General features: G+C 44.2%; 1 long non-coding RNA gene across 2 annotated transcripts; it reads right to left on the bottom strand.

Annotated features, from left to right (window-relative positions):
* Positions 1–7,734: 7,734 nt before the first annotated feature.
* LOC105555274 lies at positions 7,735–11,067 on the bottom strand. 2 transcript variants are annotated; one of them, XR_001008449.1, is made up of 4 exons: positions 10,908–11,067; positions 10,140–10,229; positions 9,303–9,420; positions 7,735–8,145 (listed from the first exon to the last, which is right to left on the bottom strand). It is a non-coding gene; the product is annotated as an uncharacterized LOC105555274 (long non-coding RNA). The 2 variants fall into 2 exon arrangements; XR_001008450.1 differs by lacking the exon at positions 10,908–11,067 and having other exon boundaries at positions 9,303–9,441; positions 10,140–10,480.
* Positions 11,068–11,561: the final 494 nt, after the last annotated feature.

The following is an 11,561-nucleotide window of genomic DNA, read 5'->3' as shown; positions in this document are numbered from 1 at the left end:
TGTTCATTCAAATAGGAATCTAGCTTTTTTTCTTTTTTCTTTTTTGCACCAGACGCTATGCTAAGTGCCAGACCACTGTGAACTGCAGAGGAAAAACCAGGATGTCAGAACTCTTCCACCGGTGGGGATATTAGAGGCCACAAAGCCTCCATCACTCAACGCAATTGCATCCAAAAAAATAATTTTCTGTGGACCACATGGAGGTGAGATGTTTGAGGTTTCTGAACAGGAAGTCCAAACATGTTAATTTGATACATTAGCAGGGTCTGATTATTTTCCCCTAACAAGGTCACAGGAAATTTGTTAGCCCTGCATCAGAATCCTCTGGAAGAAAAATCCTCAGAGGTCACATTAACCCTTTAGTTCCCACTGCTGTGAGGAAGTTTCTATCGGGCAGTGCTTTACCTTTTGATGGTCATGGAAACATCCCAGACTCTCACCTTTATATGATGCCTCCATTTTCATCTATCCATCCATCCATCCATCCATCCATCCATCCATCCATCCATCCATCCATCCACTCATTCACTTAACCAATAGTTGCTGGAGCATCTGCTGTGGGCACTGCTGCAGAATCAGGGATGTGGCAGTGAACAGGACCCACAAATTCCCACCCTTCAATGAGTTAACATTCTCATGTCATTGTCTCACAGCTTCATGCAGCAACTCTCTAAAAGCAGTGTCATTTTTCATACAAAAAAGCGAGGTGCCGATCACGCAGCCTGTAAGCCCTTTCCCAGTCTTTTCTCCACAGAGCAGCCAGGCTGATCTTTTTTAAAAATGTAAATCACTCCCTGCTTAAAATCTTCTAGTGCCACCTCATTGCTCTTAAGAATAAAATCCAAATTCCTTACCAGAGCCTATGAGACCATGAAGGATATGCCTCCTGGCTCCCTCTGTGACCTCATCTCCCCCTTGCTCATCACAGTTCTGCCACATTTGTCTTCTCTTTGCTCTCCCAGGACTCTGAGCAGAGTCCTGCCTCAGGACCTTTGCACCATCTATTTCCGAACACTCTGCTCTCTGTGTATTTCCTTGGCTGATTTCTACCATTCAGGTTTCAGCTCAAATATCACCTCCTCCAGTAGGCCTTTTGGGACTTGTCCCCTTACCTGAATTAGCACACACGCACCCCTCTTTCCCCCATGCCCTGTTTTATTTCTCACATGACTGTGGCAGTCAGCTTTCTTAGCAGCAATATGGACTCCAGCAAACGAACTCTGGCAGATACAGAGGTGGTGCAGGGGAACAAGCTCTTGTTCACAGCTAGATGCGCTGGCTTGCTCTTCCGCCCCTTACTGGCTGCAGGGCATGAGACAAGCATCTTAATCTCTCCAGTCCTTGGAACATGGAAACCAGACCATGTCTTTCCTCTGCTCAAAGCCTTGTAAGGGCTTCCCATCCCGGGCAGAGAAAAAGCCAGGTTCCTTTCTTTGCCCTGTAAAGCCATCCAACTGGACCCATTCCTTGCCTGACCTCTTCTCCCACTCCATCCCCCACTGGCTCTGCTCCAGCCACTTCTGCCCTTGCTGTTCCTTGAGCAGCCAGGAATGCGGCTGCCTCCGGGCCTTTGCACTTGCTGCTTTCTCTCTCTGGAATGCTCTTCCTCCAACACCCATGTGGCTTTCAAGTTTTCATTCAAGCATTACCATCTCAGCGAGACCTTCACTAGTTGCCCTATTGAAAATTGCAGCCCCACCTCCTCCCCAACCCCTGTCCCTTTCCCTCATTGATTTCTCCCCTTAGCACTCATCAGCCTGTCACGTACTGTCATTTGCTTATTTGCTGGTTTATTGTCTGTCTCCCTCCACCACAATGACGGCTCCATGAGAAACGATTTCTGTCTGTTTTGTCAGTGATAACGTTCTAGCATCTAGAATGCAGGCACAGGGTGGGCAGATCGGCTGAATGAATGAGTGGACAAGGTTTGGTTCCTTTATTCCTCTTCCTTGCAGTGGATAGTCAGAGTCCCTTCCTGATATCAGGGTACTGAGTATGGAGTGAGACTCAGGCATTAGATTCCAGCATGCTGCCTGCCGGTGCTGGCCATCTCTGGTCCCATCCCTGCTCAGCTCTTACGCTTGGCTTCCTACCCAAGACAAGCAGCCCAGGAAACAGGTTCAGTCAGTGCTCTTCACTTTGAACATCTGAGGGCTGTGCTTGACGAAGTCTTAAAGCCAGTAAGTATCAGCAGCTAAGCTCTCTCTGCTAGATGGTTAATGCAGAGGCCACACTTAGGCAGCTGCTGGGGAGAGGACAAGGACAGTCAGCTTTAGAATGAAGGACACAACTGACCTCTGCTTGCTGGCAGACGGGGTGGGCTGCAGAGCTGATGAAAACAGAGGCTCCAAGTCCTGTGTGTAAGAACATGCGGGCTCAGTCACACTGCAAGGGCCTGAGTCCTGGGTCTTTTATATCTGTGTGATATTGGGTGTGCTGGTTAATTTTATGAGTCAACTTGGCTGACTCATAGTGCCCAGAGATATGGTCAAACATGATTCTAGGTGCTTCTATGAGGGTGTTTTTGGATGAGATTGACATCTAAGTAGGTGGACTGGAATAGAGCAAGTTGCCCTCCGTAATGTGGATGGGCCTCGTCCAGTCAGTTGAAAGCCTGAACAGCAGAAAAGACTGACCTCCCCTGAGCAAGTGGAATTTTCTGCCCACAGATGGCCTTTAGGCTGGAGCTGTAGCCTCAGCTCTCCTCTGGGTCTCCAGTCTTCCTGCCTATCCTGCAAATTTTGGACTTCCCAGCCTCCTTAAAGGAAATCTCTATCAACATACTGGTGGCCCTCTGTATCCATGGTTCCGCATCTGTGGATTCAACCAACTGCAGATCAAAAATTTAGTTAGACCCGTGAAAGTTGTGTACAGATTTTTCCTTGTCATGATTCCCCAGACAATACATTTAACAACTACTTATGTAGCATTTACATTGTATTATGTGTTATAGGTAAACTACAGATGACTTAAAGCAGTGGTCCTCAGCCTTTTTGGCACCAGGGACCAGTTGCATGGAAGACAATTTTTCCATGAACTGGCGGGGGGGGGTGGTTTTAGGATGATTCAAACCATTATATTTATTGTGCACTTTATTTCTATTATGACTACATTGTAATGTATAATGAAATAATTATACATCTCACCATAATGTAGCATCGGTGGGAGCTCCAAGCTTGTTTTCCTGCAACTAGATGGTCCCATTTGGAGGTGATGGGAGACAGTGACAGATCATCAGGCATTAGATTTTCAAAAGGAGCACACAACCTAGATCCCTCACATGTGCAGTCCACAATAGGGTTTGTGCTCCTAAGATAATCTAATGCCACCACTGATCTGACAGGAGGCAGAGCTCAGACAGTAATGCAAGCAAGTGATGGGGAGTGGCTGTCAATACAGATGACGCTTCGCTCACTCACCCAGCACTCACCTCACTCACCTCCTGTTGTATGGCCCGGTTCCTAACAGGCCATAGGCCAGATGGTTTGTGGCCCAGGGGTTGAGGACCCCTGACTTAAAGTACATAGGAGGATGTGCTGTAGGTTACAGGCAAATACCACACCATTTTATTGTATCTGCGAGGGGTCCTGGAACCAATCTCCTGAAACCAAGGGAGGACCATATATACACATTCTATTGGTTCTGTTTCCCTGGAGCACCCTGAGTAATACAAGGGAAGTCTTTTCATGCCTCAGTGAACCTGGGACTCAGTTTGCTTGTCACTGGTGATACCTCCAGAGCCAGCTGATGTGAGTCCCCACTCCCTCAATGGCTCCTGGCCTTGGGCACATAACTGAACCCCTGCGTGCTCCAGGCTCCTCTGCAAAGTTGGGAGGGTAGTAACAGTGCCACCCTCAGAGGGTTACTGTGAGAATTAAATCCTTTAGTGCCCATGAGTGCTGAAGGCTAGAGATGCACTGGTCTTTACTATCAGGACATAAGGATTGAGAAAATCCATGAAACTGCTCAGCATGTTAGTAGCTTGCTAGGTGAGTGCAGCTCACACCAAGTTCTCGGCACCTGTTAGATGGTACTATTAACACAATATTTATTTGTAAATTACTGAAATCTTATTCACCAGATAAGTATGAATTGAACCCAGACCTACAAAAAGCCTAAAATACTTGGGAAACAATAATTTACCTTAGGAGGTAGTCAGCGGTCTGGTAACCTCAATCAGCTGAAATTTGCTGGCAAATTCAGGAATTGAAAAATCCTAGAGATTCTAGGTCAGAGGGTACAAACTTGCAGTCATGTAGGATGAATAAGTCTAACCTAATGCACAGTAGGAGGACTGTAGTTCATAATATTGTGTTGTATGCTGAACGTTTGCTAAGAGACTGGATTTTATGTGTTCTTACCACACACACACACACACACACACACACAGAGTAACTATGTGAGGAGATTGAGATGTTAATTTGCTTGACTGTAGTTGTCATTTCACCATGTGTATCAGAACATCATGCTGTACACATGAAATAGATACAATAATTAATAAACAACTATCCTAGAGAGATGAAGGGTAAGTATCATACGAAGCCACACACTCGATTCTGCGGGAAGGTTCATGGGATCCTCCTTAGGCCCCATGCCTGCTGGCACAATGTCTGTTGTAAAAGGAAGCATTGGAGAGTGGCCTACCTTGAAACCCCTTGGGATTTTATGCTCAATTTTGGAAGCCTGGCATCCATCCCAGTGCCCCTACAGGTAAGGACTTATGCTTTTATTGAATTGCATGTAATGACAAGAAGTTAGTATCAACTGATGGACCTTAGAAACTAAAGAACTGGCCAGGCATGGTGGCTCACACCTGTAATCCCAACACTTTGGGAGGCCGAGGCAGGCTGATCACCTGAGGTCGGGAGTTCGAGACCAGCCTGGTCAACATGGCAAAACCCCATCTCTACTAAAAGTAAAAAAGTTAGCCAGACGTGGTGGTGGGCACCTGTAATCCCAGCTACTCAGGAGGCTGAGGCAGGAGAATTGCTTGAACCAAGAGGTGGAGTTTGCAGTGAGCCAAGATCACGCCACTGCACTTCAGCCTGGGTGACAATAGCGAGACTCTGCCTCAAAAAAAAAAAAACAAAAAAAAAACAAAGAAAAAAAACACAAAAAACAAAACAAAACAAAAAAACGTAAAGAACTGAATCAGTTCTTCCCATTTCTGTACCATCAAGGGCATTCATTCATGCATCATATATAAGTTCTGGAACACAAATTTCCAGTTGATATTTTTTAATTCAAAAACAAAAGATGGCATAAAAACTCAGCCACATGGGAACATTCCTGAGTATTAAGCTCCCAATGTATTTCACCTTACAAGCATTTATTGAGCTCCTACTATGTGTCTAGAACCACATTAAGTGAGAGGATGTTTAAGATATGTTCTTAGTCTGAAGGAGGTCACAGTCTAGCCAGGTTCACATATTTCACAATATTTATTGGCATGTGAGTAAATAACAAACTGCTATAAAACTTCATAGGTGGGTGAGACCACTGTGGGTTATAGAAATAAGGAAAGGATTCTTTGGGGAGGTAAGAAGTGAATTGAATTATATCACGAAGACTTTGTTGGTGTCTTGGAGGTAACTATAGCACCTCTTTCTTCACCTCCTAGTTTTGAACCAATTAAGACACAGGAGCGAGACAGATGGCGATGAAAATATCACGCTAAAAGGCTGCATTGACCCATGTACCTGAGGTGGGTAGCCACATGGGTTTCCTCCTACTTTCCCCCCTGAATGAGGTAGACTCATTCTACCAGTCATATGTACCACTGACCAGCATAGGTTTCTGAAAGGAATGGCTGAGAGGAGCATGCCCCATTCAGCGAGGAGGCAAAGAGAGGCTACAGATGGCTCTCAAAATCTCTCCCGGAGAATGGAATGGAAATTCTTGGCCTCTGTGGAAACATGAGGGGTAAGCTATACATATATCCTTGTATGACTAGTAAGTTATGCCTAAATTAAATTTGGTTTGGAAGTGTGTAACAAAAGCAGTGATTCTGGATGGGTGTATTAACAACATCATCAACAACAACATCAACATTAATAACATCAACAACATTATCACATCAACAATAGCAGCACAGCAGTAATACCAACAGCAGCAACAATAATAATAGAATAACATCTCAGCAACAAGAATAAAAATAGCAACAATAGTGCTGTCAACCACATCAGCAAGAACATTAACAGTAAAATGCCAACAGCATCATCACAACATCCACAGTAGCAGTGTCGACAGCATCATCACAACACCCATAGTAATGTCAATGGCATCATAACAACACCCACAGTAACAATGCCAACAGCATCACAACATCTACAGAAACATCATCACTAGAGCATCACCAGAGCATCATCACTACTTGCACAGTAACAACATCAATAGCAACATAACAGTATCCAGAGAAACAATATCAACAGCGTCATCACAACGCCCACAGTAAGTGTCAATAGCATCATCACAACACCCATAGTAACAACATTAGCATTATCACAACATCCACAGTAACAGTGTCAACACCACCATCACAGCATCCACAGTAATAGTGTTACCAGCATGATCACAACATCCATAGTAACAGTGTTAACAACATCATCACAACATCCACAGTAACAGCCTCAACAGCACCGTTACAGCATCCACAGTGAAGCATCAACAGCATCATCACAACATCCACAGTAACAGTGTCAACAGCACCATTACAACATCCATAGTACAGCATCAACAACATCATCACAACACCCACAGTAACAATGCCAACAGCATCATCACAACGTCTACAGAAACAGTGTCTAGAGCATCATCACTACTTCCATAGTAACATCAACAGCAACATAACAGTATCCAGAGAAACAACATTAACAGCATCATCACAACACCCACAGTAATAGTGTCAACAGCATCATCACAATACCCATTGTAACAACATTAACATCATCACAACATCCACAGTAACAGTGTCAACAGCACCATCACAACATCCACAGTAAAGCATGAACAGCATCATCACAACATCCACAGTAGTGGTGTCAACAGCATTGTCACAACACCCACAGTAACAATGCCAACAGCATCATCACAACATCTACAGAAACAGTGTCTAGAGCATCATCACTACTTCCATAGTAACAACATCAACAGCAACATAACAGTATCCAGAGAAACAACATCAACAGCATCATCCCAACACCCACAGTAACAGTATCAACAGTATCATCACAACATCCACAGTAACAGTGTCAATAGCATCACCACAACATCCACAGTAACACTGTCAACAGCATCACTGCAACATCCACAGTGACAATGTCAATAGCATCATCACAGCAACAGTAGCAGCACATCAGCAGCAACAGCTGCCGCAAAATGGCAACAACAGTGGTATTAACAATAATAAGAACAGTAGTGAAAACATTGTCATCAGCAACAGCAAAAACATCAGCAGCAACATAATCCGCAGCAACAGCAGCAAAAATAGCAACAGCAGTAGCAGCAGCAGCAGTAACAATAACAAAAACAGCAGCAACACCATCAACAGCAATAACAAAGCTAGGTAGCATTTATAGAGTGCTTATCTCACACCAACCTCCAGGCTAAGTACTGAACATGCATGATCTCATTTAACCCTCACAGGATTTATCTTAAACAGTGGAATAGAGAGAGACTAGATAAAATTATGCCCATGAGATAGGTGTAATCCAGTAAAAAAGGACTCAGTTGTTGAGCTGGGTAGGTCTGGGTTCTAATCCATACTCTTTTGTTATCTAAGCAACCTCAGGCAAGCTCTTTAACTTTCCTGCATTTCAATTTGTAATTTCCAAATGGGGAAAAAAACTGCACCCTGGATTTGTCGTGAGGACTCAGTGAGGTCGTGGGGTGAGGTACTGGCACGTTCCCACGGGGTCACCTGGGTGGGAAGGCATCTTGTCAAATCAGACTCAAGAGGAACCACTGGGAGGATGAGGTTGTGGCTCTGCCCACCCCCTCTCTTCTCCAGTATTCTTTGTCTTTTCATCGTGTTGGTCTCTCCCAGCTGGGAGCTGTCAGAAAAGCTCAGAAGTTGGGGGGAAAGGCAGCCTTTCATCCCCTACGCTTGTCATCCTCAGCTTTTTGCCGATGCTCAGTTCTTTTTTCCTAGGGAAGATAAAAAGAAAACACATAAAACCCCACAAACATAAATGCATCAGACACAATCCTACTTCTTCAAGGCAGAGTCTCAGGAGACTGCCTTCTAAGGGGAAGACAAAGGGAATTGGACCTTTGTCCAACTGGGAGCAGGCTCTGCATGTGTGTTCTCAGGAGACTTGGCACAAAGGCGAAGGTTGGCTCTCCACCTCCCATTAAATGTGGACACATTTTCCGGAGGCCTTGTGTCTGAAGGCAGCACAGTGCCTTTGAGAAGCTGGTATGCTGGAAACAGCACACTTAGAATGAGCACCAAAGAGGATGGCTGAAGCAACTCCCCCACCTTGGCTGACAGAATTAATCTGTGAATATAGGTACTCACCCCTCCTTCTGTGCCAAGCATCCAATCAATGAAATGGTAGTTATTCTTCCCCATTAGCTTCACGAAGTCAAAGTCTGCTTTGTTTGGTTTCCCACTGTATTCACCATTACTGTTGTCCCCAGTAGGTCATATTCTCCCAGAAGCAGAGCCTGAGCCAAGGATTCAATGCAAAGGATTTGTCGAGGAAGTGCTCCCAAGATGTACCAGTGAGGCAGTGGAGGGTGGAGGACGAATAGGGGAGGAGAAGAGACTCAACAAGTGTATCATCTTGGGTGACACCCCAGCCTCATCTTGGTCTTAAGTGGTGTGCTGAAGCAGAGATGATATCTCAGGGTTTGTCCTCTCCAAGGCACAGGTGCTGGGCTTTTGTATTCCCACACTGGTGGTCACTGGCTGTGGGTTAGTGGGGATGGGAAGGGCTGAGAGTGAGTTGCCAAGTTGTTCCAGCTCTCCAGGGAAGGCCCCAGTGCTCACTGACAGGGAAAAAAATTGTTAAAAATTGGTTCTTTGAATTGTGAGTCTTGTGAATTTGCTTCTGGATGTCCATTGGTAATTGATCCACAGCCTCCCAGGAAGTCCTTGTTTTTCTTAGCAACAGGGCACGCAGGAGCTGGGCTGGATGCACAGGGCTAGTAAAAGACTTCAGAGGGGGGTCTGAGCTGGGCACCCTCAGAGTCTGCTATGTTTTTCTTTAAGAATTGAGAGAGCGCAGTAAAAAAAAAAAAAAAAATAGGATTGCATTGATTCTTTTCATGCAGACTCCATGATCTGGACAGAAAGTGACCTTCATTGATGCATTCCAGTTGAGTGAGCACTGGAGACTGTCGCACTGGGGTTTGGGTCAAAGTTCCAGCTGGCAGCAAAGCATTCTGGCTCTGTTTTATCTGCGGCGTCTGCAGTTCCTGTATGTGGAGGGAAGAAGGCTGGTGTTCCCAGGTCTCCTTTTATATAATTATAAAATGAGCTTTTATAATTATAAAAGCAATGCATGAAAATAAACAAAATCAACATTCCCGAAGGGGCTAAAATATGCTATTTTGGTAGGTTGACTATTTCAGTTAAAGGCACTTGAAAAACAGCAGGTGCAAGGAGATCAGTCTGAACTTCATTTTCTTAAAAGCAGAAGATGAAATTCCCGTGTGAAAGATGTCATCCCTACACTAGAGAAAAAGCAAGGTTCTTCTCATCAGGGACAAGAAAGTTGAAGTGGAATGAATTCTGTACAAACAAGCCTTGTTTGACTAAGTCTTGTCATGCTGGCTACTTCTCTATCCAGTTAACCACCCTAGCCCAAGACCTTTTGCCTGATCACATGTTTACAGTTCATAATTCTTTGTCAAATCTGGTATAGAATTAACTGACTCTGACAGCTTCTTTGGGTCTTTATTTCTTTATGAGGCTCCTATGCTATGTAAAACTTGTATTGTGCTTTGCTCCTGTTAATCTATGTTATGTCAATTTAATTCTTGGACCCACCTGGGACCCTAAAAGAGTGAAGGAATATTCTTCTGTCCCAACAGTTTCTGTCCTAAAAGGCTGAGCACCTTCCGATTCACTGTGGAGCCTGCAAATGGGATCCTGAGGGGCCTAATAAACGATGGAAGAAAGTAGCAATTCTTACCAAGGTCAGCTCTCCTGGATTTCTGTCCGTAGCGTCTAGTTGAAAGAAGAAGGTAAAAATTTTTGCATGTTCCTTCTTGCCCAAATTCAACTGACAGGGAAAAAAATTGTTAAAAATTGGTTCTTTGAATTGTGAGTCCTGTGAATTTGCTTCTGGGTGTCCATTGGTAATTGATCCACAGCCTCCCAGGAAGTCCTCGTTTTTCTTATCTCTGTCTTTTTTTGTGTGGGTTGTCATAAGGAGGAAAATTATAATTAATTAGATTTGAGGTAGGAGGCTGGCAGGGCTTGTTTTCTGGTCGTGACCCTGCTGATCTGGTTGAAAGGATATGGTTGAAACAGAAGGCAGTGAAGAAGTCAGCCAAAATAAGCAGATGGCCATGAAAGTGACCTCTAGTTGCCCTCACTACTCATTAGCATAAAGACATTCCCATGGGTGCCATGACAGTTTACACATGCCATGGCAACGGGCCATAGCAATGGCCCGCAAATTACTGTATATGGTTCTGGAAGCTCTCTGCCCCTTTTCCAGAATGTTCTGAATAATCTGCCTCTTAATTAGCATATAATTAAAAGTGGGTTTAAATACACCTGCCAACAGCTTATACATTGCTGACTCTGGGCACGCTGCTTATGGGTTAGCCCTGCTCTGCCAGGAGCAGCCCTGGTTCAATAAACATTGCTTTCTCTCACCACTGGCTCACCCTTGAATTCTTTCCTGGGTGAAGTCAAGAACCCTCTCACGTTGATCCCCAATTTTGAGGTTCACCTGTCCTGCATCAGACTCTCCTGCATCTTCTTTGAAGTCATAAGAGCTTGGCTTTGTCATCAGTGGAAACGTGCTCTTTGGTTTCTATCAGCCTGGGGCCCGAGCTGTTGGGCTTCTGCTCAGCAGTTAGCCAGCTCTCCAGGATTCTGAAACACGAAGTGTCTCTTTGTATGACTGCGCCAGCTCTCAGGAGAGTTTGTCATAATTGTCTCAGGCTTTGTTGCCCTGTTAGCAATGAGGGTCTTTACTTTCTTAGATCCTTGGAGGAAACTTTGAATCTGGGGGGGTGGGATTTTTGTACCCTCTTTATGGATGCCTCTTTTGTCCATGATTAAACCATAAAAGGATGATCAGTTTTGAGTGAAAATTGAAGTAGGTATACCTTTGAAGATTTGGACTTTTGTATCTAAAAGTATTTTTTTAAGAGAACCCTCATCCTAAACAACTGTCCTGTTGGTACAAATGTGAAGATTTGGCTTAAAAGAAAAAAAAAAACTTATATAAATTGTTATCTCAGAAAAAGAGAAACTAACGTAAGTGTTTTTCAAGTTCATGTGGTTTTAGATAATCTTTGGTAAATAAAAACCTACTTAAAGTTTGTTGATTTAATTAAACCAGGCACGTTTGCTGCATTGTCAACATTAAATACAATGC

The sequence above is a fragment of the Mandrillus leucophaeus genome, unplaced genomic scaffold (genome assembly GCF_000951045.1).
Source record: "Mandrillus leucophaeus isolate KB7577 unplaced genomic scaffold, Mleu.le_1.0 Scaffold68, whole genome shotgun sequence".
In the NCBI taxonomy this organism is placed as follows: domain Eukaryota; kingdom Metazoa; phylum Chordata; class Mammalia; order Primates; family Cercopithecidae; genus Mandrillus; species Mandrillus leucophaeus.
This window is presented reverse-complemented; position numbering and strand designations above follow the sequence as displayed.